Source organism: Procambarus clarkii, chromosome 7 (assembly GCF_040958095.1).
Source record: "Procambarus clarkii isolate CNS0578487 chromosome 7, FALCON_Pclarkii_2.0, whole genome shotgun sequence".
In the NCBI taxonomy this organism is placed as follows: domain Eukaryota; kingdom Metazoa; phylum Arthropoda; class Malacostraca; order Decapoda; family Cambaridae; genus Procambarus; species Procambarus clarkii.
The window spans coordinates 10256863-10268435 of record NC_091156.1 but is presented as its reverse complement, the minus strand read 5'-3'; positions in this window follow the sequence as shown (position 1 = coordinate 10268435).

Here is an 11573-nt window from a genome sequence, read left to right as displayed (position 1 = left end):
GGGTCCCTCGATTGTTTCAAGCGCGGGTTGGACAAGTATATGAGTGGGATTGGGTGGTTATAGATAGGAGCTGCCTCGTATGGGCCAATAGGCCTTCTGCAGTTACCTCTGTTCTTATGTTCAGTAAAGACCACTTTAATATCCTCTGATTGGAATTCTTCATGCTAGCAGTAAATGTTAAGGGGGTTGTGGTCAGTAAACACTTCAACAGTATTGGCTGATACATAAATATCAAATTTTTTAACATCTATTAATAATCACAAAGCCTCTTTCTCTACTGTGGAGTAATTCTGTTGACATTTGGTAAACTTTTTAGAATAATAATATATTGGATGATTAATACCTTCATCATCCTCTTGCATTAGTACAGAACCAGGACCCCCAATCCGAAGCATCTATATATAGTTTTAATGGCTTAGAGTAATTAGGAGTAGGTAACACTGGACTAGATGACAACATTCCTTTTGATTTAGTAGTCATCCTGTCATTCCTGAGAATATCTAAACTTTATCTTTTTACATAGCAAGATTGTCAAAGAAGCTGCACAATTTTTACAGAACTTCCTGTAATAAGCACACATTCCTAGATATCTTTGTACCTCATTGTTGCTAGTTAACACTGGATACTCTAATATATCTTTTATTTTATTTTTGAGTGGTAACATCTTCCCATTTCCCACTTCATATCCTAAGTAACAAATATTAGCTCTAGCAAAAGTACATTTGTGTAAGTTTACAGTTAAATTCGCCTCCTTTAAGCATTTTAATAGTTGAGCTAAACCTTTCAGAGCTAAACCAGCGTGTTAGCTGGAGCTCTGGAGTAACATTATTATTGCAATAATGGAAGGATTAGTTAATGATTTGGTGAGTTTGGTTGGAGCTCGGAGAGCAGAGATGGATTCCCTGCGGGAGGAGGTACGACGGCTGAGACTTCGAGAAGAAACGAAGTAGGAGACCAGTGTTGACGAGACCTCATCGTGGAGAGTAGTGAAAGACAGGGGTCTTAAGAAGACCTTGACAAGGCCGCATACAGACGCCCTAAGGACGGCAAAGAGATTTGCCGTGTTGGAGGACGAGTGCTGTAGTGCGCCTGCAGCGAGGAAATCAGCGAGGAACGGCAGAGCGCAGGCCCCTCAGGCTGCTCAGAAAGTTAGGGCGGTACCGAAGCGAATTTTGGTTGTGGGAGATTCCCAGGTGAGGTATTTAGACAGAACGTTTTGTGCCAGAGATAGGGGGAACAGATTAAGAGTTTGCTATCCGGGAGCTGGAATTGGTGATATTGTTGAAAACATGAATGATATTATGACGGGAAATGGGAACAAACCCATTATTTGTATTAGTGCAGGGGGTAATGATGTTGGGCGAGTTAGGAGTGAGGAACTAATACAGAGATTTAGGACAGCCATTGAATTAGTTAGGAGCAAGGGAGGAATCCCGATCATATGTGGCATTCTTCCAAGAAAGGGAGTGGGAAATGAATGGATGTCGAGGGCACTTGGTGTCAATTGCCGGCTGGAAAGATATTGCAAATCAAATGCAATATCTTTCATAGACAACTGGGAACGCTTCTATGGAAGAAATGAAATGTATGCTCGTGATGGGGTGCATCTATCGAGGGCTGGGGTTGTTGCTGTTGCGAACTCGTTGGAACCAGTGGTTAGAGGTGTTTGTTTGGGTTTAAACTGTTAGTAGATAGTGGTATGGGAATTAATTTGGAGGAAGGAGATAATAAAAGTATGTGTTCATGGGAGAAAAGAATTGGCAAAATGATCAGGGAAAGAAAAGGGCCTCAAAATAACAATTCACTTAGGATATATTACACTAACAGTAGAAGTCTAAGAAATAAAATTAATGAATTAAATGCTCTTGTCTGCACAAAAAAAAAATAGATATTATTGCACTTACTGAAACGTGGATGAACGTAGAAAATAGAGAACTATTAGCTGAATATCAGATAAATGGATTTAAACTATTTCACACAGATAGATATATTAGACGAGGAGGGGGAGTAGCCATATATGTTAGGGACAATTTGAAATGTAGTCTCAAAGAGGGAATCAAAACTGAGCCACACACAGAAACTATTTGGATAGAATTAAACGAAAAAGCAAATAATATTATAATAGGAGTTATATATAGGCCACCAAATTTAGACAGAATGGAAGCAAAGCATCTATGGAATGAAATATCTAGAGCATCTAGATCTAACAGTATTTATGTCATGGGTGACTTTAATTTTAGTGGAATAAACTGGGTGAACAAAGCAGGGAATAGTGAAGCAGAAGATTTTCTAAAATTAATTGACGATTGCATTCTTACGCAACATATTAAGGAACCAACGCGGGAAACTAATATTTTAGATTTAGTGTTAACTAACAGGGAAACACAAATTAATGACATCGAAATAGGGAGTGAGCTAGGGAACAGTGATCACAAAGTAATCAGATTTAGCATAGAATGGAATAGACCTGTAGGAGAAAATTCTGTGAAAGTGCCCGATTTTCGAAAAGCTGATTTTAATAGCCTAAGAAATTTTTTGGGTCGGGTTGATTGGAGGGTCTTGGGTGTGGGGTGTGGGCCGGTCTTGGAGCGAGACATGAACCCAGCGATAGGTGACTTAAATGGGGATTTCGATGTGGATTCAATATATAACTTATTTAAGAATATTCTAAACAAAGCACAGGAACGTAGTATACCATACAAATTGAATAGATCGAATACTAATGACCCAAAGTGGATAACAAAGAATTTGAAGAACCTTATAGGTAAAAAGAGAGCTTGGTACAAAAGGATTAAAAATGGGGAGGTCACTTTAGAACAGGAATTCGTACAACTGGTTAGAAATGTTAAAAAAGAGATAAGGAAAGCAAAAAGAAACTATGAAGTTCGCATAGCAGGGAGAGCAAAGACAAATCCTAAAGAGTTTTTTCAGTTATATCGTACTAAGACTAGGGAAAGGATAGGTCCATTAAAAACTGAGACAGGTCAAATAACAGATAGTGATGAAGAGATGAGTAGTATTTTTAATAAATATTTTGTATCTGTATTTACTAAAGAGGAACTTAACAATATGCCTTCAGCCGAACAAGTCTATGTGGGTGGGGACGAGGACAGGTTGACGAGTTTAGCAGTTACCAGGGAGGATGTTCTTAAACAAATAGTAAAACTCAAACCCAACAAATCCCCAGGGCCGGATGAAGTGTTTGCCAGGGTGCTTAAAGAATGCAAAGAGGAACTTTGTGACCCACTGTCAACCATATTTAATAAATCAATAGAGTCAGGCAGAGTGCCAGAGTTTTGGAAAGTTGCTAATGTGATACCAGTTTTTAAGAAAGGAGATAGATCACTTGCGTCTAACTATCGACCAATTAGCCTAACGTCTATTGTGGGAAAGTTACTCGAATCTATAATAGCAAATAAAATTCGTCTTCATCTTGAAAAACATAAATTAATAATTGAGTCGCAACATGGTTTTATAAATGGCCGGTCATGTTTAACAAATTTGTTATCTTTTTATTCTAGCATAGTTGAGGCAGTTGATAGTGGTAAGGATTGTGATGTTGTGTACCTTGACTTTAGCAAAGCTTTTGATACCGTGCCACATGAAAGACTGATTAAAAAGATAGAGTCTCATGGTATTGGGGGTGCTATATTAAGCTGGATTAGGGCATGGCTATACCAAAGGAAACAGAGAGTTAGTATAAATGGAATCAAGTCAGAGTGGGAAAATGTTGTAAGTGGAGTGCCTCAAGGCTCTGTCCTGGGACCTCTGTTGTTTATAATATATATAAATGATTTAGATTCAGGTTTGAGTAGCAACATTTGCAAATTTGCCGATGATACGAAAATCGGTAGGGAAATTAATTCGGAGGAGGACTCACTATCGCTTCAAGTTGATCTAGATAGGGTTTTGAAATGATCAAAGGATTGGCAGATGCAGTTTAATGCTGATAAATGTAAATTTCTGAGGTTAGGTAATGATAATAGAGTTACAAGATACGAGCTAGATGGTGTTGAGATTGCGAAGTCGGATTAAGAACATAAGAACATAAGAACAAAGGCAACTGCAGAAGGTCTATTGGCCCATACGAGGCAGCTCCTATTTATAACCACCCAATCCCACTCATATACATGTCCAACCCATGCTTGAAACAATCGAGGGACCCCACCTCCACAATGTTACGCGGCAATTGGTTCCACAAATCAACAACCCTGTTACTGAACCAGTATTTACCCAAGTCTTTCCTAAATCTAAACTTATCCAATTTATAACCATTGTTTCGTGTTCTGTCTTGTGTTGATACTTTTAATACCCTATTAATATCCCCTTTGTTATGTCCATTCACCCACTTGTAAACCTCTATCATGTCACCCCTAACTCTTCGCCTTTCCAGTGAATGCAACTTCAGCTTTGTTAATCTTTCTTCATATGAAAGATTTCTAATTTGGGGAATTAACTTAGTCATTCTACGCTGGACACGTTCAAGTGAATTTGTATCCATTCTATAATATGGCGACCAAAACTGAACTGCATAATCTAAATGGGAACTAACTAGAGTAAGAAATAGTTTGAGAACCACACCAGGTGTCTTGTTACTAACGCTGCGATTAATAAATCCAAGTGTCCGATTTGCCTTATTACGAACATTTATGGATTGATCCTTTTGTTTTAAATTCTTACTAATCATAACTCCCAGATCCCTTTCGCAATCCGACTTCGCAATCTCAACACCATCTAGCTCGTATCTTGAAACTCTATCATCATTACCTAACCTTGGAACTTTACATTTATCAGCATTAAACTGCATCTGCCAATCCTTTGACCATTTCAAAACCCTATCTAGATCAATTTGAAGTGATAGTGAGTCCTCCGAATTAATTTCCCTACCGATTTTCGCATCATCGGCAAATTTGCAAATGTTGCTACTCAAACCTGAATCTAAATCATTTATATATATTATAAACAACAGAGGTCCCAGGACAGAGCCTTGAGGCACTCCACTTACAACATTTTCCCACTCTGACTTGATTCCATTTATACTAACTCTGTTTCGTTTAGTATAGCCATGCCCTAATCCAGCTTAATATAGCACCCCCAATACCATGAACAACACCATTGCGAAAGGGATCTGGGAGTTATGATTAGTAAGAATTTAAAACAAAAGGATCAATGCATAAATGTTCGGAATAAGGCAAATCGGACACTTGAATTTATTAATCGCAGCGTTAGTAACAAGACACCTGGTGTGGTTCTCAAGCTATATTTTGCTCTAGTTAGGCCCCATTTAGATTATGCAGTTCAGTTTTGGTCGCCATATTATAGAATGGATATATATTCACTTGAACGTGTCCAGCGTAGGATGACTAAGTTAATTCCACAAATTAGAAATCTTTCATATGAAGAAAGATTAACAAAGCTTAAGTTGCATTCACTGGAAAGGCGAAGAGTTAGGGGTGACATGATAGAGGTTTACAAGTGAGTGAATGGACATAACAAAGGGGATATTAATAGGGTATTAAAAGTATCAACACAAGACAGAACACGAAACAATGGGTATAAATTGGATAAGTTTAGATTTAGGAAAGACATGGGTAAATACTGGTTCAGTAACAGGGTTGTTGATTTGTGGAACCAATTACCGCGTAACGTGCTGGAGGTGGGGTCCCTCGATTGTTTCAAGCGCGGGTTGGACAAGTATATGAGTGGGATTGGGTGGTTATAAATAGGAACTGCCTCGTATGGGCCAATAGGCCTTCTGCAGTTGCCTTTGTTCTTATGTTTTCTTAATGCATGAATGTTCGTAATAAGGCGAATAGGACACTTGGATTTATTAATCGAAGCGTTAGTAACAAGACACCTGGTGTGGTTCTCAAGCTATATTTTGCTCTGGTTAGGCCCCATTTAGATTATGCAGCTCAGTTTTGGTCGCCCTTATTATAGAATGGATATAAATTCACTTGAACGTGTCCAACGTAGGATGACTAAGTTAATTCCCCAAATAAGAAATCTTTCATATGAAGAAAGATTAACAAAGCTTAAGTTGCATTTACTGGAAAGGCGAAGAGTTAGGGGTGACATGATAGAGGTTTACAAGTGGGTGAATGGACATAACAGGGGGGATATTAATAGGGTATTAAAAATATCAACACAAGACAGAACACGAAACAATGGGTATAAATTGGATAAGTTTAGGTTTAGGAAAGATTTGGGTAAATACTGGTTCAGTAACAGGGTTGTTGATTTGTGGAACCAATTGCCGCGTAACGTGGTGGAGGTGGTGTCCCTCGATTGTTTCAAGCGCGGGTTGGACAAGTATATGAGTGGGATTGGGTGGTTATAGAATAGGAGCTGCCTCGTATGGGCCAATAGGCCTTCTGCGGTTACCTTTGTTCTTATGTTCTTGTGTTCTTATGTTTCATATGGTCCTCCCAATTATTGTGAAAAATTACAATATCATCCAAGTAAGTTCTACATTGTGGTATGTCTTTTAACACTAAGTTCATAAGACGCTGGAAAGTTGCTGGGGCATTTTTCAGCACAAAAGGCATTACAGTGAATTCATACAGCCCATCTGCAGTTACAAATGCACTCATCTCCCGTGTTCTTGGTGTTAAAGGAATTTGCCAGTACCCTTTGGACAAATCTAGTTTATTTACAAATTTGGCTTTACCAACACTGTCTATACAATCATCTAATCTAGGTATTGGAAAGTTATCATCAACAGTCATTACATTTAGCTGATGGTAGTCAATGACCAACGTGTGAGTTCCATCCTTCTTTGGAACTAAAATACAAGGACTACTCCAACTGCTGCTGCTAGGTCTCACCAATTCATGTTGAAGCATGTAGTCGGCTTCTTTCCGGATGAGATTCAGCTTTGCAGGTTTAACTCTATATGGGTGTGACTTGACTGGCTGGTTGTCTGTCACCTCGATGTCGTGGTGAATAATTATAGTTTGGATGGGAATATTGCCAAAGATGTCTGCATGAGAAATCAGCAACTGCTCCAAGTCCTGCTTCTGCTCTGATGACAAATGTTCCACCAACTTCTGGACATTAGCCAACCACTCCCCATTTCAAAAATAAGGTAGATGAGCAGGCAAATCTCCCGGTCCTCGACCAGGCCTCCACCCCCAAGAAGCAGCCCGTGACAACTGACTAACACCCAGGTACCTATTTTACTGCTAGGTAACAGGGGCATAGGGTGAAAGAAACTTTGCCCATTGTTTCTCGCCGGCGCCTGGGATCGAACCCAGGACCACAGGATCACAAGTCCAGTGTGCTGTCCGCTCGGCCGACCGGCTCCCTTTAAGGGTTGGTTAGGTTCGGTCATATATCTACGTTAATTTTAACTCCAATAAAGAAAAATTACCTCATACATAACGAAATGGATAGCTTTATCATTTCATAAGAAAAAAATTAGAGAAAATATATTAATTCAGGAAAACTTGGCTTGTTAGGCAAATCGGGCCTTGCATAGCAGGCCGAGTACGACGTTCTGGCTACTAGGTACCACACACACACACACACACACACATATATATATATATATATATAATATATATATATATATATTAATATATATATATATATATATATTATATATATATAATTATATATATATATATATATATATATATATGTCGTACCTAGTAGCCAGAACGCACTTATCAGCCTACTATGCAAGGCCCGATTTGCCTAATAAGCCAAGTTTTCCTGAATTAATATATTTTATCTAATTTTTTTCTTATGAAATGATAAAGCTACCCATTTCATTATGTATGAGGTAAATTTTTTTTATTGGAGTTAAAATTAACGTAGATATATGACCGAACCTAACCTAACCTATCTTTATAGGTTAGGTTAGGTTAGGTAGCCGAAAAAGTTAGGTTAGGTTAGGTTAGGTAGGTTAGGTTGTCGAAACACAATTAATTCATGAAAACTTGGCTTATTAGGCAAATCGGGCCTTGCATAGTAGGCTGAGAAGTGCGTTCTGGCTACTATATAGACATATGTCCATATTATATATATATATATATATATATATATATATATATATATATAAGTAGATTATTTGGTGACAGATAGAGCCACCTATGTAGGGTAATCAGATAAGAAAATCAGAAGCGGGGAGCCACATAGTGCCACTCCATATTAGGTCACCCAAGGTGTGAGTGGTAGCAGTCGAAAAAACAGTGAAGATAGGTATCTATTATGTGCCACTATGATCATGTTCATTTACAGTAAAGTAGCTGCCTATGAAGGGTAATCAGATAAGAAAATCAGAGGCGGGGTGCCACTTAGAGCCACCCCATATTAGGTCGCCCAAGGTGTGGGGCAGCAACAATCGTAAAATAGTGAAGATAGGTATCTATTATGTGTCGCTATGTTCATGCTCATGTTCATTTATACAGAAAAGTATGACAGTATATTTGTATAATAAACACTCAGGTGAGCGGTAGTTACCCCCCCCCCACCTCCCCCTATGGGACAGGTGTAAAAACAGGATCCTCGCAGTAGGGGCGGTCCCCCTCACCAGCCCTCCTCATACTTGATGACCTTGAGTGTACCGTAAGAGGGACCAGCCTCCCTTAGTTGTTTTTAAGTTGGATATATTTTAAACCTCTATACTTAAAGAAGGAGAAAAAGAAATAATCCTGATGATTTATAGATTATATTATCAAAGTACATAGGGTTAAACATAGTCGTATTGTAGGTCATCTCCCCCCACATAATATTTATTAACAAGACCTCTCCTTCTCGCCCACAAGTCCGTTGTGGGGTCTTCCTCCCCCTCCTCCTCCTCCTCCTGGGACGAAGATGATGACTCATCATCTCCCAGAGAGTGAATGGGATGTAGTGCGCCTCCCTCAGGTGACTGACTGCTGACGTCATAGGGTTCACTCTCGCTGGTGGGGTGTTGTCCTTCCTCTCCTTGTGGTTCAATGACGTCACCACCTTCACTCTCGGTGGACATTCCTTGGGCTGAGGTGTTGGGGTGGGGCTCGGATGGTATGTCTGGGTGACCATACGCTAGGCTAGTGTATTTATTTAGGTAAAAGCGCTTATCATCAAATGCACTTAAACCCCTCTTAGTATTGAATGTGGTTGCCATCTGCCCCCCTATGTTTCTTATTTGTGAGTAATTAAAAGTATTTACTACACCATTACTGTGAAGGGTCTCTTTAAAGTGGTTATGTGTTAAAGATCTTTGCACAGCTCGGGGAATACCCTTAGCGGTGATGGAATTTTTATTGTCAAGCAAAAGCACACTATACATTTTGGGCTTGAGTGCCACAACTTCAAGGATGTGTTTATCTGACACCTCTGACTTTAACAGCCCTAAAACACCCTTTTTAGAAGGATCATACAAGGGGTGAGTTTCAGGAAAATTACTCGTATCCATCCACAAACTAAGGGGTTCTTTCCCCATCTCATTAAAGACATCTTCAGCTAGTAAGGTGAAAATGAAACTGTCTGTATCACTATACACCAGTTGTACCCTATCTGAATAGTGGTTCTTAAGTACCCTGTACCAAAAATGGTACAAGCTGTATTTTGCTAGCTCAAGAATCTGGAACCCAATGTAATTAGGATGAGTAATTTTAATGAATGGTCTGGAACTGACAGACAATAATTTATTGTCGCCTAAATGCACCATTCGTTTAAAGCGGGGATTCTTCACCTCTCGTAAAAAGGCCCTAGCTGAAGTCACTAGTTTGGTGTCAATGGCATAACGAGCTGGATTCAGTAGCGTTTTACCAAAAACACTGTTCGTCAGTAATTTGAAGAGTGTTTTCCTATCATTACTGCTGGAGGCATTTCTATTGTTAACGTTGGTGTTAACAAATTCTGCCATAAAATCTGACTGGTGGAACTCGTAAATTGCATGTATTGTTTCCACTTCAAGTCCTATCTCAATAAATAGTTGTAAAAGGTGAAGAGATATGAAATAATGTTTTTTGGGGAGATGATCTCCAACCAGTTTGATGTTTTTTGGGGGGATGTGTGATGTTATTTGTTTCCAGAAGTCCCCTACTAAATGGTGAGATATCCTCCATACTTATTCCCCTATGGTGTAAACAAAGGGGCAGATCGTCTGTTAGTCTAGCTATTTCGGGTCTTAAAAGTTTGGTGTCAATTAAGAGCCAGTACCCTTTGTTAGAAGAGAAAGGCTGTTCTGTCATTATCTTCCCCCCACTAATGAAGGAGTTCATCTCATCAGATGATAGTCTCCTTAGTCCCCCATGGGGCAATTTCCTAGTCATACAACTCCCATAGAGGCTGTTAAAGTCGAGATAAAGTAAGAATGAAGACCTATCCTCCTGGGGGTTAAAAGATGGGTTGACATAGCGGTTGTTAGCTCTGACATAACTCCTAACTGCAGTTGTAAAACCCCCTCGTATGTTTTGTGATAAGAGATTGTGCAACGTCACATCTGCACTTAACTCCAACGATATTCTACTACTTTTCAGGAAGCAGTCGTAGGAGTACCCTGGGAGGCTGCAATAGTGTGTCAATTCTAAAGAATATATATCATTTAGAATTGCCCTGTGGTGTGTAAAAATGTCAGCCAGTAATCCTACATCACACCTCAAATAAATGAGGAGGTAGTCTTTTAATGTCCTACACCCTGTAGCCTCCCATACTAATTTAGAATGTCTATATTCGTCCAAAGTTATACCTGATTTGTTTAGGGAGCTGTAGAACATTTCAATAGGAGGGAGTGTTGTGTCATTAAAGCAGCTGATTTTTGTGGTATATTCATAAGGGAAAAACTGCTTACCCTTTAAGAGTAGGTGGTGACTCTTTTTGGGCAAACCCTCTATCATTGAGTGAGTGAATGTTAAGGGGCTGGCTGAATCAATGTGGGTCTTTGCTAGGGATGAAAGACTACCTGTAATAAAAGCCAGTGAATCAAGAAATTTAAGCTTCCCTATTTCCACCTTAAGATATTTCGTCCCCTGTCTCATGAGGATATTGCTCTTAATATTTGAATCCATGGTAAACTCCCTCAAAATTAAGCCCATGTCATAAGACATATTATGGGCAATTAGAACTAAACTCTCCAGAGCATTCTTGTGGCGGAGGTTGCAGTAATTACATAGAGCTCCAATATAATTGAGCTTTTCCCTAAGGTGATCATGATGTTGAACCTTGAAATTGGAGGGGGTAAATACCTGCTCACAAAACTGGCAGTGAGTCTGTCTCCTAAAATGGATCATATCCTCAAGAGACATGTCTATTTCATAATGGTGGAGGGTAGATCTGATAATTTCCCATTTGGTGGCAACTCGCTGCATGAAATGAGTAACACTGTCCCCCCCAAAATAAGTAAATTTATCAACGACAGTGTGGTTCCTATCAACAATTATATAGCTGTATGCTATAGGTCTATGTATGGCTGTAACAGAACCTAGACAATCCTCAGTGCTTAGGACACACTCGAAATCAAAATAGCCCACATGGGAAGGGGCATAACCTTTCCCCGTATTTTTAAAATGGAGTGTGTCCCCAGGCTGAGGGTAAATAATTTTCTGAGTGATGTCGCAGGAAGATGAGTGATTTGTTAG